Source organism: Tupaia chinensis, unplaced genomic scaffold (assembly GCF_000334495.1).
Source record: "Tupaia chinensis unplaced genomic scaffold, TupChi_1.0 Scaffold145659_1, whole genome shotgun sequence".
NCBI classification, from domain to species: domain Eukaryota; kingdom Metazoa; phylum Chordata; class Mammalia; order Scandentia; family Tupaiidae; genus Tupaia; species Tupaia belangeri.
Window position 1 is genome coordinate 1,926,411 of NW_006205516.1, and position 22,438 is coordinate 1,948,848.

The window sequence follows — 22,438 nt, forward strand, 5'->3', positions numbered from 1 at the left end:
TTTTTTTTTTTTAGGGAGGTTTTTGCTATAGGGTGTGTGCACTCGCCAGAGAGAAAGAAAGCGAGACATCACCTCCCAAGGGGATTGGCCATGCCTCAATCCCTTCTCCTCCATTCTCCTCTTGGCATTTTGGGCAAGCTCACACATGCACTCGGTGTGTATTAAGCAGTCAGGTCTGAGATTTGAACAACGGTTGAGTACATGGGAATCCAGTGATGTAACCATTACAACATCTGCTGGTCCCTTCCTGAGCATTTTAAAACAAATTAATTAATTAGGGGACCAGCAGGTGGTGTGATGGTTGAGGCACTGGACACTCCCACGTGACCAACCATGGTTCAAGTCCTGGAGCTGGTGGTTTGCTTTTTCACCTTTCTTCTCTCTCTTTCTGTGCCAAATAAATGGATGAAAAAAATAAAATTAAATAAATAATTCATTAAAAAATAATTAATCAGAACCAGCAGATGGCATAATGGTTACATTGCTGGACTCCCACATAGTTGACTGCTGTTTGTGTCCCAGACCTGGAGGTTTAAAACTCACATCAGGCGCATATGAGTGTGCTCAAAATCCCAAGAGGAGAATGGAGGAAAAGAAATTGCTACATGGCCATCCCTCCTGGGGGGGTGATTTCTCATTTTCTGTCTCTCTATCTCTCTCTCTGTCTCTCCAGTGAGTGCACACACCCTATAGCACAAATCTCTCAGAAAATTAATTAATTAATTGGGGGGGGAGAGAGAGATCCCCAAGAGGATCTTCATGCCATCATTCATCCCTGCCCCTGCCAGCCAGGATCATGGACATGTGTGTATGACTGGCATGTACAAGGAGACTTCTGGACATTCCCATGTGACTTCAGCATCAGATAGTTTTGCATTATTGGTGCTATTACACCACTATGGGTTGTGTTTCTAAACTTTGACTTCAGCCTCTTGCAAAAGTCCATTCTAAAAGCCTTGCTACCTTCTAACATAGCAACCTTTACTCCAGTTCTAGAACATACCATGCCAGTTCCTGACATACAGAACTAGAAATCCCTATGTCTGAGCAGCTAGTGGTAGCTTCCCTGGTCTGCAGTTCTAGCTGAGTAAAACGAATGCGGGCTTAGGTAGGGATGAGTGGCAGAAGTGACAGGAGGTCCTGGGTTGAGGACTCCCAGGGTGAGAATTCTGGGGAAAGAGATGAGATGGGAGCTCTAGAAGGGTGAAGAATTAGAACAAAAATTTGGAGAAACGGAAAGAGGTGTGTGAAAAGGAGAACTGACTCGTGGTCTAGAGAAATCTGGCCAATTTTATTCTTATGCATATATTTAAAAATTGATGACAAACAAAGGTTAAATTTTGTGACATATTTTAACAATTGTTTTTCTTAAAATGGATAATATTGTGCAATATATTTGTTCATAATAACTGTCAGGTTTATTTAACATAGAAATGTATAGTTCACTATAGGTAGTTTTTTGAAATGAGACACAAAGTGAAAGTTTTATGGTGACTAGTCTTATATTTTTTAAAATTTATTTTATTTTTAATTTTTGCTATGGAACGTGTGTACTCACTGGAGAGAGACAAAGAGAGAGCAAGAAAGCATGAAATCACCTTCCAGGGGGAGATGACCATATCGCAGTCCTCTCTCTTCCATTCTTCTCTTGGTACTCTGGGCACAAGCACAATTATACATGGTGTATTTCTCAAGCTACCAGGTCTGGAACTTGAACCGTGAAGATGACCATGGGGGATCCAGCCACCTTAACCACCATGCCACTGGCTGGCCCTATCCTTATAATTAAAAAAAAGAAAATGCCATGGAGTGTGTGCACTTGTTGGAGACAGACAGAAAATTCCTTTCCCCCATCCCACCATGGAGAATGGCTATACCACAATCCTTCTCCATTCCTCCTTCCTGTCAAGATTTTACTGTTGTGTCACTGTCTGGCCCTTTCTTTCTTATTTTTAATTGTGGTAAAATATACCTAACCATGAGTTTACCATCCTAACCATTTCTTTAAGAAAAGAATTATTTTGTTTAACTTTATTTATTTACTTACTTATTTTAATTTGACCGGACAGGAACAGAGAGAGAAAGTGAGAAAGCAAGCCACCAGATCTGAAACTCAAACTGTGATTAGCCCTGTGGGAGTCCAGTGTCTTTAACTACCACACCACATGCTGACCCCTTAACCATTTTTTTTTAAAAATTATTTTATCTGACTTTATTCATCATCATCATTATTATTTTTAAATTTGACCAGAGAGTGAGAGAGAGAGAAAGTGAAATAGTAAGCTGTCAGGTCCAGGACTTGAACTGCAGTAAGCCATGTGGGAGTCCAGGACCTTAACCACCACGACACCTGCTGGCCTCCATCTTAACCATTTTTAAGTGTACAATTTAAAGAATGTTAATTATACTCATGTTGTTGTGCACAAATCTTCACAATTCATCTTGAGAAAACAGAAACTCTACATACTTTAAATAACTCTTTGTTTCCCTCTCTCTAAATCCTTGGTAACCACCACTCAACTTTCTGTTTCTACACTTCTGACTACTTTAGAGACCTCAGATATTAATGGAATAGTGTAATATTTATCTTTTCATGACTGACTTATTTCACTTAGCATAATGTCCTTAACATTCATCCATGTGGTAGTACGTGACAGGATATCCTTCCATTAAAATCCTTAAAAAGAAGAGCTGGGTGGCAGTGCAGTGGTAAAATGTGATGCTCTGCAGAGCTGATCTATCTGGGAAGGTTCCAGGTTCACATCCGGGGACCTCTCTGAGTATGCCAGGAATGTGTGCCCATGATCTGGGGGTGGCAAGAGAAAATATCCTTGCCTTGTTCCCACTCTTAGGTGGAAAGCATTTAGTTTCTCACCATTAAGTACAATATTTTCTGTAGGATTTTTGTATATATTCTTTATTGCGTTGAGGAAGTTCACCTCTATTCTTATTTTTCTGAGTTTTTTTTTTTCCACATGAATGGGTGTTAAATTTTGTCAAATATTTTTTTCTACTTTGATTGATTTAATTATGTGGTTTTCCTTGTTTAGTGTGTTAATGGATGACTTATATTACTTGATTTTCAAATATTGAGCCAACATTGCATCTCTGGAATAAACTCTGCTTGATATGTATAATTAAATTCTATTTGCTAATATTTATTAAGAATTTTGGTATCCATAGTTTCCTTTTTTTTGTACTATATTTAGTTTTTGTATCAGTGGAGTAAAATGATTTGAGAAATGTCATTCTCTTCTTCTGTTTTCGGGAGAAAACAATGTGTGGACTTGATGTTAATCCTTTAAATGCTTGGTAGAACATTCCAGTGTAACTATCTGGAGATGGAGATTCCTTGTGAGTTTTTTAAATTACAAATTATTGATAAATTCCTTATAGTTTTAGGTAAACTCAAGTGATCTGTTTCATGTTGGGTGAATTGGTATTAATTTGTGTCGTTTAAGGAATTAGTTCATTTAATCTAAATTGTCAAATAAATATGCAGAATTGTAGTATTTCCTTGTTATCCTTTTGATGCTTACAGGGTATGTAATGTGTGTATGTATGTGCCCCAGATCCCGAGAGGAGAATGGAGGAGAAGGGACTGCAGCGTGGCCATCTCCCCTGGGGGGTGAGTTTTCGCTTTCTGTCTCTCTGTCTCTCTCTGTCTTTCTGGTGAGCACAGGTACTCTATAGCAAAAACCTCTCCAAAAAAAAGAAGTTTGTCAATTTTTGATCATTTTAAAGAACCAGCTTAATGTTTTATTAATTTTTTATTGTTTTTCTGTTTTTGATTTTATTGATTTCTGCTGTTACCTTAATTATTTCTTTCCCCTTGCTTGCTTTGGGTTTATTTTTTTCTTCTTTCTCTAGTTCTTGAGATGGGACCTTGAATTATTGATTTCAGACTTTTCCTCTTTTTTTAAAATGTATTTTTTTTGAGAGAGAGAGACACCCTCCAAGAGTTTAATCACACTGCAATCCACCCCCTGCTGCTCCTACTCCCTTACTGCCTCCACCACCCTGAACCTTCTAGTTAGATATGCATACACCACTTATGTTTCAGGTTGACCTGAGACCTGAACCTCTGTTTTCTCATTTGACTCCAGCATTTGTAGTGCAGTGCCCTATAACCTGTGCTGCTGCAGCAGTTTGGCTACTTCTCCTCTTCTATTGCATGCATTTAGTGCTATAAATTTCTCTCTTGGCATCATTTAGCTGTGTCCTGCAACTTTTAATATGTTGTGCTTTCATTTTTATTCATTTCAATGTCATTTATTTTTGAATCATTTCAATATCTATATCTGTATATTTGTATATCTATGTATTTTTCTAGGTGTGTTTTCTTTGAGACTTTCTGTTTGATCCACGGATTATTTAGAAGTGTGTTGCTTAGTTTCTAAGTGTTGAGAGATTTTCTTGTGATATTTTTGTTATTGATTTCTTTTTTTAAAAAAGAAAATTTTGCTATAGGGTACATGTGCTTGTTGGAGAGACAGAGAGAGATAGAGAGACAGAAAGTGAGAAATCACTCCCCCCCCCCGGGGTTGGCCATGTTGCAATCCCTTCTCCTCCATTCTCCTCTAGGGATGTTAGGCATGCATGTACATGCGCCCCGCATGAGTTTTAAGCCACTGGATCTGAGACTCGAACCTTGGTCGACTATGTGGGAGTCCAGGGACATAACCATTACGCTATCTGCTGGTCCCATTTTTGTTATTGATTTCTAGTTTGATTCCATTGTAGTCAGAGAATGTATTTTGTATGATTTAACTTTTTAAAGAAGTTTTTGCTATAGGGCACATGCACTTGCCAGAAGGACAGAGAGACAGAGAAACAGAAAGCGAGAAATCACTCCTCAGGCAGGCTGGCCACTCTGCAATCTCTTCTCCTCCATTCTCCTCTTGGGGTCTTGGGCATGCATGCACATGTGCCCAGCGTGAGTTTAAGCCACTGGGTCCGGGATTTGAACCATGGTCAACTACATGGGAGTCCAGCGACACAGTCATTATGCCAACTGCTGGTCCCATGATTTAACTTTTTAAAAAATTGTTAAGTTTTGGTTTTTGGCCTGGGATAGGGCCTATGGTGATATATGTTCCATGGATATTTAAAAATAAGGTATATTATGCTCTTTTTAGGGGGCATATTCCATAAATATTGATGACATCCTATTGGTGATGGTATTGAGTTCCTCTATATCTTTGCTGATTTTTTTAAATCTATTTATTCTATCTTTTTTTTTTGGTTATAAAATAAGTTTCATTTTAAGCATCCCTAATTTCTAAGACAGAGTATAGCATTGTAACATCTACTTCCATCCATAATCTTTTACTGTACCAAATCACTAAAATATTGTGGTAGAAAGGGAACTAGTAACTCCAAGTAACCAACTCACCATATGTAATTTGTATTGTTATCTCATTTCCTACATAATTTATTATCCTACTACCAACCTGTCTAACCCCAGTATCAGTAACAGGCTTTAAATCCAGATTTAAACACATTTTCTATGTCAAAAAGAACTACTATTATTATTAGTAGTAGTAGTATTTTTGGAGAGGTTTTTACTATAGGTTGCGTATGCTTGCCAGAAAGACAGAGACAGAAAGCGAGAAATCACCCCCGGGGGGGATGACCATGCCGTAATCCCTTCTCCATTCTCCTCTCGGGGTCTTGGGCATGCACACACACGCGCCCGGTGTGAGTTTAAGCTACTGGGTCTGGGACTCGAACTGTGGTCGACTACATGGGAGTCCAGCAACATAACCATTACGCCAACTGCTGATTCCGAACGTTTATTTTTTTATATCAGAGCCTCTTATACTTTCTTTCCAGTTGCTTTTGGTGCAGGTGATTTCTGGGCTGCAGGTTTCTTTTCTTTTTCTTTTTCTTTTTTTTGGAGACGTTTTTGCTATAGGGCACATGTGCTCGCCAGAAAGACAGAGAGACAGAAAGTGAGAAATCACCCCCCAGAGGGGATAGCCATGCCGCAATCCCTTCTCCTCCATTCTCCTCTTGGGATCTTGGACACACAGGCATATGCGCCCGGTGTGAATTTAAGTCACCGTGTCCTGCACTTGAACCGTGGTCGACTACATGGGAGTCCAGAGATATAGCCATTATGCCAACTGCTGGTCTCGGCCTCAGGTTTCTGATCCTTATGAGCTTTTGGAGGTGGAGCTGCCTTTTAGCCTATGATTTTCTTATCAGGAATCTTTTGTGCTGGAGCCTTATTGCCTGCAGTAGTTGTCTTTTTTGGTCTTTTGGAGCTGCAGCAGCACGCTTAGTAGCAGGTGCTTTTTTGGGAGAAGCTTTCAGGAGAGATGCCTTTTGAATCTTCCTAGTTTCATTCTTGATTATTCTTTTCCTTATTTTCTTTGCCTTCATGACTTTGAAACAATCGAAATCTGTCACCTTGGCTTCCTTTCTCTGGCTTCAATCTTCTTGGCTATCTCGTGGCTGCCTATTTTGTATTAATATCTGTCTTCTGCCAGGCTTGTTAGATATACTTCTGGCATGCACTGTGTGGGAACGTGAGCATGAAGTCAGTGAGCTGCATGCCTTTGAAAGGCATGGCCTGTCTCCTCACCTGAGTGCAAGATCCATTAACCAAAGCCCTGTTCTGATCAATAACATCTGCAATTGCAACCAGCTTTCCAGCAGGAGGGCCAAAGAATATGTTGGCCACCCAGCCAACCTCCACAAAGTGCCTAAACACCATGTTGTCAGCATTTGGTGAGAAGAAAACTATTCTATCAATTATCGAGAAGGAGTGTTGATATCATTATGGATTTCTCTAGTTCTTTTTGCTTTGTATAGTTTACAGTTCTATTGTTTGATGCATATACATTTAAGATTGTTACATCATGATGAATTGACCTTTTAAACACTAAGTAATTCCTTCTTTGTCTTGGTTAAATCCTTGAGGTACAAAAAATATATTTTAGGGGACCAGCAGGTGGCATGGTGGTTAAGGCACTGGACACTCCCACATGGCTGACCACGGTTCAAGTCCTGGACCTGGCAGCTTACATTCTCACTTTCCCTCTCTCTCTCTTGCTCTATCCCTCTATAGTCAAATTAAAATAAATAAATAAAGTTAAATTAAAATAATTCTTAAAAAAAGAAAATTAAAAAAAAAATTTTTGGAGAGGTTTTTGCTATAGGGCGCTTGCGCTTGCCAGACAGATAGAGAGACAATCACCCCCCAGGGAGGATGGCCATGCCGCAATCCCTTCTCCTCCATTCTCCTCTCGGGATCTTGGGCACGCACGCACACCCACCCGGCGTGAGTTTAAGCCACCGGGTCCGGAACTCGAACCGCAGTTGATATGTGGGAGTCCAGCGACATAGCCATTACGCTAACTGTTGGCCCCCAAAATATATATGTTTTATGTTAACTATGTCCATATGTTTATTATTAGTATATATTTAATTTCATATATAATGCATAGTGTTATATATAACATTACATATGTATTTCAATTGTATATGAGAATATATAGTCTCTGTCTATATACAACCATAGTAATATAGCCAGTCTTGCTTTCTACTGATTAATGTTTACATGATATAACTATTTCCATCCCTCTGTTTTCAACCTAACTGTACCATTATATTTAAAGGAAGTTTCAGGTCAACTGGTGGAGTGACAGTTCAGGTGGCTAGATCCCACATGGCTGACTATGCTGTTTGAATCCCTTATCTGGCACTTTGAGAAAGATGCTGGGCACATGTGCATGCATTCCCAAAAGGGACTCTCCTCTGAGAGGAGACTAGAGGAAAAAGGACTGTAGCATGACCATCCCCCCAGGGATATTTTATCACTTTCTTTCTCTCTCTCTCTCTCTCTCCAGCAAGTGCATACACTCTATAGCAAAAAATAAAAATAAATAAATAAAATAAAGATAATTTCTTATAGGCAGCATACAGTTGGATCATGTTTTTAAATCTACTCTGCCAGTCTCTGTTTTTTTTTTAATTTGTAAATTTATGAAATTTAGATTTAATATAGTTATTGCTATTTTGGACTCAAATCTGCCTTTTAATCTTTTTTTTCCCCTGTTATTTACTTCTGTTTTCTTTTTCTTAATGCCTTCCTGTAAATTACTTGGACATTTTCTGTAATTCAGTTTTTATAGTGTTTTTGAGTGTATCTTTCTATAACATGTTTAGTCATTGCTCTAGGTATTTACACACACACACACACACACACACACACACACACACACTTGTCATAAACTATTGGTGCTTTCTTTCATTTTACCAGTTGGAATGAAGTATAGAAATTTTCCTCTCTATGTTCTCTATATATTGGTGGCCAGCAGGTGGTGTGGTGGTTAAAGAACTGGACTCCCACATGACTGACTGCAGCTTGAGTCCTGGACATAGTGACTTGGTTTCTCATTTTCTGTCTCTCTCTCTCTGGCAAGTACATATGCCCTATAGAAAATTAAACAAACAAAGAAACAAACAAACAAAAACTAATTATTTTTAAAAAAACATTTAAAAAAGAACTATATCAGACAGCATTATAATTTTTGCTTCAATCATCCAAAATAATTTGGACAGAAAAAGAGTCTGGCAGGTGGCATAGTGGTTAAGGGCGTTGGACTTCCACATGGCCAACCATGGTTCAAGTCCCAGACCTGGTGGCTTGGTATCTCATTCTCTCTCACTCTCATGCTCTCTCTCTTTTACTCTGTCCCTCTCTCTTCAAAAATAAAATAAATAAAGTTAAATAATTTTTTAAAAAAGAGCAGAAATATATATTTACCCATAATTTTGCTTACCATATTCTTTCTTCCTTTTTTTTTTTTTTTAGAGGTTTTTGCCTTAGGGTGCATGTGTTTTCTATATATGGAGAAAGAGAGACAGTGAGAAGGAAAGTGAGAAATCATTCCCAAGGGGGATAACCACATCACAGTCCCTTCTCCTCCAGTTTTCCTCCAGGGATCTTGGGAATGTACACACATGTGCCCAGTGTGAGTGTCAAACTACTGGGTCTAGGACTCAAACCATGGTCACCACTTGGGAGTCTAGCAATGTAACCATTACATCATCAGCTGACCCCCATTCTTCCTTTCTTATTTCTCAAGATTCCTTTTTGTTTTTTTTAAACCTTTTTTTTTTCTTTTTCCTTTTGTGAATTCCCGTAAGACTTTCTGGTTAATAATACCAGCTGGTGACAGATCTATTAATTGTTCTTCATCTGAGAATGTCTTGATTTCTCCTTCATTCCCAAAGGATATTTTTGCTGGATACAGAATTCTGGGTTGACAATTTTTTTTCTTTCAGCATGTAAAATACATCATGCCACTTTGTCTGGCTTGCATGATTTCAGATGAGAAATACACTGTTATTCAAATTTCATTTTCCCTATGCATAAGGTGTTATTTATTCCTTGCTGCTTTCAAGATTTTTTTTCTTTGCTGTTGGTTTTCAGAATTTTGACTATTATGTGTCTTAGAATGGAATTTAAAAAAATTTATCCTGAGTGAATTTGAGATTTTCTCACTTCTTGAATCTATAGGCCTCTGTCTTTTACCAAATTTGGCATGTTTTCAGCCATTATTTATTTGAGTACTTTTTCAGCCTTGTCCTCTTTCTCTTCTTGTGAAAATTTGATGACATGAATGCTATCCCTTTTTTAAAAATTATCCCAGAAAGCTCTGTTCATTCACCCCCACCCACTATCTAGTTCTGTCTTTTTTTTCAGGTAGGATGATATTCATTGTTCTTTATTTGAAGTCACTGAGTTTTTCTCTTTCTCCTTCATACTGCTGTCTAGGCCACTTATTGAGTTTTTAAATTTTAGGTATTGTATTTTCCAATTGATTCTTCTTTTCACCTGTTTCTTTGCTAAGATTTTCTGGTTTTCTTCCGATTTTTCCAAGTGTGTTTATAATTATTTGCGGAAGCAATTTTATAATAGTTGCTTTTAATTTTTTTCAGATCATTCTAATATTTCTGTTATCTTGGAGTTGCAATTTATTAATTCTACTTTTAACTTCATCTTGAGACCTTCCTGGTTCTTCATAGAAGGAGTGGTTCTCAATTGAAACCTGTGTATTTTGGATAGTATGTTACGAGACTCTGGATCCTATTTAAACTTTCAAAGGTGCACTGCCTCATTATTGTTAAGGTGGATTGTAGGAATCCAGGTTCCTCACTTGGCCTCTGTTGACACTCATGGGGAAGAGTTGCTCCATGCTAATGCTAGATGGGAGTAGGAGTTCCAGTTCCTACCCAGACCTCCTCTATACCTACCTGGCTGTTCTCCACATGGTGAGAGTGGCCCTTATTACCACTGAGAAGTAGTGAAAGTCATGACTCTCCACTAAGGTTCCTCTGACACCATCCCAACAGGGAGGAGAGGGACATGTTGTTACTGCCAGGCTCTCATTGTAGCCTCTACTTCCACCATTGGCGGAAGAGTTCTCATTATCCCCCATCAGAGATTAAAACTTAGGCTCCCCAATCAGTTATCTCTGACATTTTTCTAGAGAAGATATTGGGACACCTGCTATCTACTGGAGAGAAGATGGAAGTCTAGGCTCCCCTCTTGGTCTTTGCTGACAGGAGAAGGGGTGGATAAGGCAACAGTTTTCTCGTACTATTTGGCTGCAATAGAGTAGTTGTTTCTAAAAGTTTTCTGTCTTGGGGCTGGAAGGTGGCGTGGTGATTAAGGTGCTGGACTCCCACATGGTTGACTAGTTCGAGTCCTGGACCTGGCGACTTGCTTTCTTACTTTCTCTCCCTCTGGTTAAATAATAATAATAAAAAAAATACCAATAAATGAAATAATTCTTAGAAAAAAGTTTTCTGTCTTGCCAGGCAGGTTACCCCTTTTCTCCTTCTTCCCCTTTTCTAGTTCTTTGGATGGAGAGAGCAGACTTTAAGTTTTTATATATATATATATATATATGCCCATTGTCATATCTAGGTTGCCAGTTTCTTCAGCTCTAAGTCTGAGAAACTTACCATTATGTCTTTCCTTGGGTCTCAAGGTCTCTAGCCCCTCTGCCTTATTCTCTTCACCTTTCAGAGCCTTCTTATATTTGTTTTATGTATATGTACAGTTTTTAGTTGTATTTAATTGGAAAAAGTATATGAATTCACTTTTCTGGAAATGGACTGGATTTATTTCTAATCTGACCTGAAAATCCATTTTGAAATTACATTTATAGTACACTACCTTATTATATATTATTTGTTCTGCTTTTTTCCGCTACTTTTTTCTCCTTTCATGTCTTCTTTGCCTTAGTTAAGACTATTTTGTTTTAAATTTTTTTAGAGGTTTTTGCCATAGGGTGTGTGTGCTCGCCAGACAGACAGAGAGAGACAGATAGACAGAAAGCGACAAATCACCCCCCAGGGAGGATGGCCATGCCACAATCCCTTCTCCTCCATTCTCCTCTCGGGATCTTGGGCATGCACGCACACGCGCCTGGCGTGTTTAAGCCACCAGGTCCTGGACTCAAACTGTGGTCGGCTACATGGGAGTTCAGCGACATAGCCATTATGCTAACTGCTGGTCCCTATTTTGTTTTAATTTTTAAATATATGTTCTTTTACTGTTATTCTTCAATTTTTAAAAATGTTTATTTTGTTCCTGAGAGAGCGAGAGAAAGACAGGCACCCTTGACAAGGTCCTCATATCACGATCCTCCCTCTAGTCCTGCAGCCAGCCAGCATCATGGGTATTCCTGGCATGTTGGTAGACCTGGGGCACAAACCTGGAGCCTTTGCACATGGTCTCTAGAATCATGCAGCAGCATCCTTACTACTTGTGCCATCATAGTTGGGTCACATTATGACGTTTAAAAATGTTGGTCTGTTTGTTTGTTTGTTTATTTATTTCATGAGAGACACAGAAAGAGAGGCACCTTCAAAGGTCTTCACATTTCAATTCCATCCTCAGTCAGGATCACAGGCATGTGCACAACCATTGTGCATAGGGAGACCTTGGAACGTGAACCCAGGATCTTTCCATATGCTTTCAGCATTGGGGAATGTTGGGTTATTGCCTGGCCAATACTCTTATATTTTTACCATGCATATATGAGTAAATAAAATGTCTTTTCTAATAAAATAAACATCTCTACCTTCTCCTAAAACAAGGAATTTAGAATGCTTTAATGGGGCAGCTAGTGGCATGGTGGTTAAGGCAGCTGGATGCCACATGGTCAGCTGCATGGTTCCAATCTTGGACCTGGTGGCTTGAAACACATGCAGGGTATGTGTGTGTATGTGTACCAAATCCCAAAGGGAAAAATGGAGGAGAAGGGGCCAGCAGATAGTGTAGCGGTTACGTCCCTGGCCTCCCACATGGCCAACCACAGTTGGAGTCCTGAACCTGGTGGCTAAAAATTCACACCAGGTGAGTGTTCAGGCGTGCCCAAGATCCCAGGAGTAGAATGGAGGAGAAAGGATTATGGTGTGGCCATACCCCAGGGGGGGTGAGTTCTCAATTTCCCTCTCATTGTCTCTGTCTCTCTCTCCAGCGAGCACACACAGCCTAAGGCAAAATCCCCTAAAAAAACGACGGAGAAGAATTTGTGGCATGACCATCCCCCATGAGGAATGCTTTCTCATTTTTGCCTTTCTCTCCCTGTCTCTCTCCGGTGAGTGCACATGCCCTCTAGCAAATTAGAATACTTTAACTCCAGGCCAGCCTGTGGCCTGGTGGTGAGGGGCACTTGGGTCCTACATGGTTGACCATGGATCCTGCATGGCATGACCATGCTATATTAGAGGATGTTTTCCCCCTCTCTCTCACTCATTGTCTACCTATCTCTCACTGGCAAGCATCATGCTTAAGATTAAAAACAAACTTACAGAATTTCTAGTTTTTATAAAGCAGAAGACTTTTTTCAGGATATCTAGTCCTCCATATTCCTTAAATTAGAAATTCAAATGTCTTCCATCCTTTCATTAAAAATTTTACATTGTGTATATTAGACTGGAGACAACTGGCACACTTGGTCTCATGATGATAAACCCTGGGTTTTGGCGTGGAGAGAGGTGGAAAGGAGTAAGGTGAATAAAGTATGCTTTTCTTTCTTTCTTTCTCCTCATTCTTTCCTGAACATTTGCCAGCTGTGTAAGTGGTGCATTTCTTAAGGTATTTGAAACAAAGTTTTATTATCAGTCAAATAATGATAATAACTCCACTTTGTAGGGTTATTATAGAACTAAATAACATGGCATATGTAAAATGCTTTACTCAGTGACCAGCATGAAAAAGATATTGGAAGAATGTTAGTTTTCCCCTTCCTCTTTAGTGTCTTCCTTTTCTTTCTCCTGTCTCCATTTTTTAGCCAGATGGGAATGGGACTTGGTGAGAGAGATATTATTGGGTTGTTGGGAAAGTCATGGTGCATTTTTGCATAGAAAAACATAGAAGAGATGTCATGACATTCCCGATGACCTAATATATAGGTAGTGGTCGGTAACATAGTGGGTGAAGAAGAACTAGAAGAGGAGAGTCTCTATGATATAGGAAAGAAAAGGGAAATGTCAATTTTCAGGCAAATGGGGCGGCCATTCTTAAGTGATTTGAGAACACATAATCAAAAAGCACCTTCTTTTGCATGATCTGAAATAGGTTGGTACTTGTTCTGCTTATTAGCAATATTTCCTTTTTTTATTTTTTTGGAGAGGTTTTCGCTATAGGGTGCGTGCACTCGCCAGACAGACAGAGACAGAGAGACAGAAAGTGAGAAATCACCCCCCGGGGGGGATGGCCACACTGCAATTCCTTCTCCTCCATTCTCCTCTCAGGATCTTGGGCACGCGCGCACATGTGCCCGGCGTGAGTTTTAAGCCACCGGGTCCGGGACGCGAACCATGGTTGACTACGTGGGAGTCCAGCGACATAGCCATTACACTAACTGCTGGTTCCCTTAGCAATATTTCAATTGTGTATAATTTCTGTTTATATGTGATTCTTAGAAAACAAATATCGGGGCCGTTAGGTGGCGTGGTGGCTAAAGGCACTGAATTCCCACATAGCTGACCATGGTTTGAGTCCCGGACCTGGTGGCTTCCTTTCTAGCTTTCCCTTTATCTGGTCAAATAAAATAACGATAATAACAAATTGAATTAAATAAATAAATAATTCTTTTTTAAAAAAAGGAAACAAGTATTAAGTGAAAAAGGAGTGGATGGGAAAGAAAGGAGTCTAGAGCTAAATCACAATGGAAAGAAAACAGGATATTATTCCTGTTATTTAGAATAAATGGAGTATAGATTTGATGACATAAAAATGTTTCTAGAATTTCATAAACTGGAAAAATATTTTCAGAGGAATAATCTATAATCTGAAAATTATTGGTTTTTGTTTTGTATCAAAAGGCCCAAATCTTTGTTAATAGGCAATATAAATGAAGATAAAGGGTACATCTATTTTCTATTTATACAAAGGATTAAAAGTAGAATTTCGATTTAAATATTTAATTTATGAGTTTCTGGGTGATAGAGCTAGATTTTATAGTAATTTATATAGGCTTGCTTCACGGTTTAATTTTAACCATATATTACTGATCCTAATTCAAATGTCAGAGTCTTAGATTGAGAACCCAGAGAGGATTTAAATTATGGGCTTCTGCTGTTTTTCACTTTCCTGATTTACCAATTGCAGTAAAGCATGAATTATAGCCTTGCTATTCTCTGGAAGACCATGACTAATACTAGAAATAATAATAATTGTTGCCACCCCTAAATCAAGAGAAACGGCATAAAAGCAGTAACTGATCTGGAATGTGGAAGCTAGATTTATTTCTTTTAGAGTAAGCATGAAAAACAGGTAATCTACATATAGTTTAGGAGAAAAGATGTAGGACTGGTTTGTGATAATCAGTCTATTGTTATTCAAGAGGGACTTTGAGAGATCTTATAGAAAGAAGAGATCATTTTGAAAACTGGGGAAAATAGAGAAAGAAAGAAGGACCCGTGCATAATTCAGAAAGAGCAGGATGCAGCTCTATTTTAGTAAAACAGTAAAAAAAGAATTAGTGTTATTGTTTTAGAATCCCTCTTCTCTAAAATGTTTTCTCAACTATAAAACATTAATCTGAAATATCATTACCAGGTGTGTTTAATTAATTTAGCTGCAATTGTGTTCTATTGAATTGTTGCTAGTTCTGTGAGAATTTTAAATATTTTATGTGCAAAAGCGAGTTGAATCTTAAGAGCATTGGCCCAATGTGCTTTTAGTAAGATATCTTCAGGGGGCTGGCAGGTGGTGTGGTGGGGTTAAGAGCACTGGCCTCCTACGTTCCCAACCGCAGTTCGAGTCCTGGACCTGACGGCTTGCTTTCTCACTCTTCCACTCCCGCCCTCATGCTCTCACTCTGTCCTTCTCTGGTCAAATTAAAATAAATAAATAATGTTAAGTTAAAAAAAAAGTTATCTTCAAGCCTTTCCTGCCATACCCCTCTGTCAAGCCTCAGAAATATGTTTTTATTATTTAGGGAAAAATCTTCCCCTGTCTCTTCATAGCACTTCTGTATAGCTAGGCACTCTTTTGTCACTTATAAAGGTATCAAAGCTGCTATACTGGGGGAAAGGCTTCATTGTAATCTAATTAAAAGTCATTTACAGAGGGGGCTGGACAGTAGTGCAATGGTAAAATGCCACACTGTGCAAGGGTGACCCCTATGGGAGAGTTTGCGTCCCGAGACCTCCCACAGTACACTGAGTACATCTTTACCCATGATCCAGGGCTGTCTGGGCCTGGGAGGAGATTTACAGCGTCAAGATCCTGTTGGGCGTTCTGTCTCTCTGCCTCTGTCTCTCTCTTGCTCATAAAAGAAAGAAGTGGATAATTTTTAAAAATCATTATAAAGAGACTATTGAGAGTCCAGCCTAAGTATTTAGATGTCTCTCGTTTGACACCAATTGATTGAGAAAAACTCTGAAATGAAGACATTTATTTATTTAGTAAGATACAAACAGCAGCCTCATTTTTCTTTTACAAACTTGCTGCTGTTATGTTTACTGTCCCCACCTATCATTAATAGAAATGTCAAATTCCTTTCCCAGCATAGTGGTTGAGTTCAGGCTCTAAAATTAGTCTGACTTATATCATGTTCTACCTCTCATTAGCTATATGATCTTTGTCAAATTACTTAGCTTCTCTGTTCCTGTTTCTTTTCTTTTTTTTTTCTAAGAGAGAGATTTTTTGCTATAGGGTGTGTGTGCTTGCCAGAGAGAGAGAGAGAGAGAGAGAGAGAGAAGGAAAGTGAGAAATCACCCCCTAAAGGGGATGGCCACACTGCAGTCCTGTCTCCTCTCAGGATCTTGGGCATGCACATGTGCTTGGCGTGAGTTTTAAGCCGCTGGGTCTGGGACTTGAACTGCAGTCAAGCGACATAACCATTATGCCATCTGTGCCTGTTTCTTCCATAAAGTATGGAAATAATGTTTTCTGCTTTGTAAGCATTGTTGTCAGTCTTAAATGTGGAATATATGTAAAACACCTCATACAATGTGTCTGGTATATACTGAATGCTCAGTAGAAGTTAGCTTTTATTATTACTCTATCCTGGAATGATAAAACAACAGCAAGTGTTTAATGTTTAACTGAGAATAGCAGTTTGTCAATTTCAAATACTATTAATATTTTGTTTTTTTTACTTTTAGATTTTTGCCATAGGATGAGTGTGTGAGTACGGAGAGAGAAAGAGAGAAAGGGAAAATGAGAGATCACCCTTCAGGGGGAATGACCATTCTCCTCTCAGGATTTTGGACATGGACGTACCCATGCCTGGAATGTTTTTTTTTCTTTATTAATTTACATTTACTCACTGTACATCTTTACAATACACACCATGGTTTTCCCAGCATGAATACAGTGCCTAATAGTCAGGTCAGAGACATTACAATATACGTTATCGTCAACAGACAACTGCATTTTTATGTCTCTTAAGTGGTTGAGTTCAGGCTCTAAAATTAGTCTGACTTATATCATGTTCTACCTCTCATTAGCTATATGATCTTTGTCAAATTACTTAGCTTCTCTGTTCCTGTTTCTTTTCTTTTTTTTTTTCTAAGAGAGAGATTTTTTGCTATAGGGTGTGTGTGCTTGCCAGAGAGAGAGAGAGAGAGAGAGAGAGAGAAGGAAAGTGAGAAATCACCCCCTAAAGGGGATGGCCACACTGCAGTCCTGTCTCCTCTCAGGATCTTGGGCATGCACATGTGCTTGGCGTGAGTTTTAAGCCGCTGGGTCTGGGACTTGAACTGCAGTCAAGCGACATAACCATTATGCCATCTGTGCCTGTTTCTTCCATAAAGTATGGAAATAATGTTTTCTGCTTTGTAAGCATTGTTGTCAGTCTTAAATGTGGAATATATGTAAAACACCTCATACAATGTGTCTGGTATCGACTGAATGCTCAGTAGAAGTTAGCTTTTATTATTACTCTATCCTGGAATGATAAAACAACAGCAAGTGTTTAATGTTTAACTGAGAATAGCAGTTTGTCAATTTCAAATACTATTAATATTTTGTTTTTTTTACTTTTAGATTTTTGCCATAGGATGAGTGTGTGAGTACGGAGAGAGAAAGAGAGAAAGGGAAAATGAGAGATCACCCTTCAGGGGGAATGACCATTCTCCTCTCAGGATTTTGGACATGGACGTACCCATGCCTGGAATGTTTTTTTTTCTTTATTAATTTACATTTACTCACTGTACATCTTTACAATACACACCATGGTTTTCCCAGCATGAATACAGTGCCTAATAGTCAGGTCAGAGACATTACAATATACGTTATCGTCAACAGACAACTGCATTTTTATGTCTCTTAAATCTTTCGTTGTTTTTTCCCCTCCAACCCCTCAATGCCCACCCCCTCCTGTACTGTGTCTAGTATCTACAGTTGCCCTCCCTGCTATTATACCTTATAGTCTTTCAGTTACTGCCTATGGAGTGCAGTGACAGTGCCTGTCTTTCATAGTCTGGTTTGTTTTGCTTAGTATTAAAACTTCCATATTCATCTACTTTGTATCAGATGTCAAGGTCTCATTGTTTTTATTTTTTATTTTTTATTTTTTTTTTATGGTTGAGTAGTATTCCATAGAGTACATGTGTCACATTTTTTCAATTCACTCATCTGTTCTTGTACATTTGGGTTGATTATGTCCTAGCAATTGTGAATAATGCTGCGATTAACCAGAAAAACACCTGCACATCCTGGTATATTTTTCAAGCAGCAGGTCTGGGACTCAAATGGCGAAGTTGGCCTTGTGGGATCTAGTGCCTTGACTGCACTGCCACCTGCTGGCCCCAACAAACACTATTTTGATACAGTGACATACTTTTTTGGGGAGGCGTGTGTATGTGTAGTGTTATGGACAGGGTCTTGCTGTGTCTCTGTCCTCTGCCTTAGCCTCCTGAGTAACTGGAACTACAGGCATATGCCATCAAGCCTGGTTGTTTAGGATGGGTCAGGAATCAAACCTAGGTTTCCCTTGTGACCTCAGTCTGTTGAGCAGCAGCAGCATCCAGGGGTCTTATAAAATAATTAACTTAATAAGAGTAGCACCACTATTTTAACCATTATTTGGGCAATAATAGAGTCACAGTGTTACAGTTTAATTTACTAATTATTTTTTGGACATTAATCCATTGCAGGTCAACTGTATAGCTAACTAGGCCCACTTTATGCATCATCATCTCTTTATCAGAACGAATTCTTTAACAAACCATAAAGGCTTTATCTATTAAAGAGGTCTGAAAAGAGGATGATAAATTTAAAATGGGAAAATATTACAAAACTAAACTTACATGGTGAGTGATATGAGAAGGAATATTAGCTAAGTAATCTTATTGCCCAAATCTTTGAGGTTTTACTACATTTTTGCTTTTCGTTATTTTTTGCTATGACATTTTGGGTGCAATATGTTATTTATTATTTTGGTATTAATCATGATTTTTTTCCCTCTAAAATATGTCATTGAAAATTCGGCTGACTCCATAGATGTTATTTTATTTTATTTTTTTGGAGAGGTTTTTGCTATAGGGCGTGTGTGCTCACTGGAAAGACGGAGAGAGACAGAGAGACAGAAAGTGAGAAATCAATCCCCTCCCGGGGGGGATGGCAACAACACAATCCCTTCTCCTCCATTCTTCTCTCAGGATCCTGGGCACGCATGCACAGGCGCCTGACGTGAGTTTAAGCCACCAGGTCCGGGACTCGAACCATAGTTGACTACATGGGAGTCCAGTGACATAGCCATTACGCCAACTGGTCCCCGTAGATGTTATTTTTTAAACAAAATATTTAGGGAACAAAATTTCCTGACTATGTGGCTCCAGCTTGGTAGGGCAAATAAATAAAAAGCAAATTCCTTGTTCAGTAAATTCTACAGTAAACTTTTTTCAGAAATGTAGCAATTGTGTTAAGTTAGAGCAACTTATGTAAACATTCAATGCCATAGTGTGTGATTACAGAGGAAACAGGGACTATGTTCTTCTCCCAACACTCTCTATAGCTTGTGTGTCATAGCTAGAAATAGTACAAACGGTTGTTACAGAAAGTGCTTCTTCAGTAATTCCCTATGACATGCATTTACCTCCCTTCTGCCTTGGTTAGAGACTTTCATCCTTTTGCCAGCTGCTGCATTCAGTTGTTTGGGCTATTATGAGTGGCAGTGGGTTGATTCCAGAGGGGAAATGATTTCACATCTCTGCATTTAAAAATGTCTTGTACAAATGTGTTATGAAAGATTTGGAGAGAAAAAAAAATCATAGTCTTCTGCAAACAGTTTGTGTTTGAATTCTGGGGGAATTAGCCTAATTGTAAAATTCAGAAGTCTGTAGAATGTAGTTAAGAAACCAACTCTTTCTTAATTTTAAATACTTGCTATGAGAGGGGTTTCAGAGCAGCATAGCAAGCAAGAGAATGCTATGGACTCTTTGCAGTAAGCCATTAGGATCTCCAGCTATCATATGGGCAAGGACAGGGAATGTGAGTGGAATGATAGAAGGTACATTCATTTGATTGGATTGATAACTCTTTACCCAAATAGATGGGTTGATGCGATCCTGGAGGGATCCCTAATCTCGATGTCAGGGTTCTGCTTAAGCCCTATCAGGTGTTAAGTATTTTCATCAATAACTTGGTTGGAAACACGGAAAGCATGCTTGCCAAGATTTAAGGGTGTCATAAAGATGAATGCTCTGGAATCAGAATCATGGTATATAAGAGCCTGGCCAACTTGTCCTATGGCATGAAATGGTGAAATTTAACAGAGATACATGGAAAGGTCTGTACTTAGGAATGAGGATGTATCATTGATTGGCCGGTTAAGTACTTCATACAAACTCAAACATCTTTGCTATTATGCTATTGTTTTTTTTTTTGTTATCTGTGTAACCTTGGACACGTTATTTAACCCTGCTTAAACCTGTTTCCTTATTTATAAATATATGGTCATGGTGTGTGTGTGGGGGACCTTGTAAATGAACATACCATGAAAACTAAGTTTTCCAGGGGAACCAGCAGTTAGCGTAATGGCTATGTCGCTGGACTCCCACGTAGTCAACCGCGGTTCGTGTCCCGGACCTGGTGACTTAAAACTCACGCCGGGCGTGTGTGCGTGCGTGCCCAAGATCCCGAGAGGAGAATGGAGGAGAAGGGATTGTGGCATGGCCATCCCCCCTGGGGGATGATTTCTCACTTTCTGTCTCTATGTCTCTCTCTGTCTGCCTGGTGAGCACATGCGCCCTATAGTGAAAACCTCTCCCCAAAACAAACAAACAAACAAAAAACCCCTAAGTTTTCCAGGTCCCCAGTTCCCAGTCCTTCTCTCCAGATGTTTTTTGTGAATTCTTTCAGAAATAGTTTTGTCATATATTATGAATATATGTGTGTATAAACCTTCTCTTTTTAAAATTGAACTTTATTTATTTATTTTAATTTGACAAGAGAGGGACACAATAAGAGAGAGAAAGGGAGAGCAAGGTAGAGAGAGCGAGAGGAAGCAAGCCGCCAGGTCCAAGACTCTAACCATGATCGGCCAAGTGGAAGTCCAGCACCCTTAAACTGCCTGCAACCTGCCAGCCCCATAAACTTTCTTTTTAAAAAAACATAATATGCACACTATTTGACCTCTGTGACTTGCTTTATTTGTCTAACATACAGGTTGCAACCACAGATTCTGTAGCCACACTATCAGAGTTAAAATCCCAGTTCTACTGCTTGCTTGGCTGTGTGACCTTGAGCAAGAGATTTAACCTCTCTGTGCCTGCAGGACTGACTTACCATTAGGCACAGTGGCTATGGCCTTGTATTTACTTTCAGGAACTCACAAAAAATTTTTAGTTTTAGGAGCCCATGGAAGTATTTTAATTTTAATTTCTATTAAAATCAGGAGAAAATAGGGGCACTAGGTGGTGTGGTCTTTAAGGCACTGGATTCCCACATGGTTGACCACTGTTGGAGTCCTGGACCTGGCAGCTTGAAAACTGTGCCAGGTGCAGATGTGTGCATGCCCAAAATCCTGAGAGGAGAATGGAAGAGAAGGGATTATGGCATGGCCAATCCCCCTAAAGAGTGATTTTTCTCTCCCCCCACCCCTCTCTGGTAAATGTACAGACCCTATGGCAAAAACCTAAAAAAGAAATAAAATTAGGAGAAAGTAATGAATACATAAAAATGAATTCTGCCCAGGTTTGAATATTTGTCTTTATATGTTAGAACAGTTGTTATATATATATATCCCATAAAGATCAAAGTGACCAGGGCCCACAGAAGTCATAGCGTGGCCAGATGTGCCTTGGTTTCATCATCTGTGAAATGGAGATAATATTAGTGCCTACTTCATAGGGATGTTGTGTAAAATATCTGTTAATATTTGGGAAGTTGATAGTCCTTGGCATATACTAATTTCTGCATGTTTATTAAATGAAATAATTGCTTAAAAATGGGAAAAATATGGACAGAGTAGAAAACTCAGAGTACAAAAATGTATACAATAGGGACCAGCAGATGATATAATGGCTATGTTGCTGGACTCCCACATAGTCATTCATGGTTTGAGTGCTGGACCCAGAGGCTTAAAACTCACGCCAGGCGTGTGTGTGTACGTGCCCAAAATCCTGAAAGGAGAATGGAGGATAAGGGATTGCGGTGTGGCCATCCCCTCTGGGGGGTGATTTCTTGCTTTCTGTCTCTCTGTCTCTCCAGTAAGTTCATGAACCCTATAGCAAAAATCTCTCTTAGAAAAAAAGATTAACAAGAAAGTATACAATAAAAAGTATACAATCAAAAGTAAATCTCTTTATAATTGTGAATCCCTAGTCCCTCAGTTTTCTTTCCCAGAAATGGCCATTGTTACCATTTTTCAGATGTTCTTTGGAAATTGCTTGTGTAACATATATAGATATTTTATTTATTTATTTATTTATTTATTTATTTATTTATTTA

At 39.0% G+C, this 22,438-nt stretch overlaps 1 pseudogene; it reads right to left on the bottom strand.

The window, feature by feature from the left end:
* Positions 1 to 5,818: 5,818 nt before the first annotated feature.
* Positions 5,819 to 6,721, bottom strand: LOC102476489 (60S ribosomal protein L14 pseudogene; annotated as a pseudogene).
* Between the last annotated feature and the right edge of the window lie 15,717 nt (positions 6,722 to 22,438).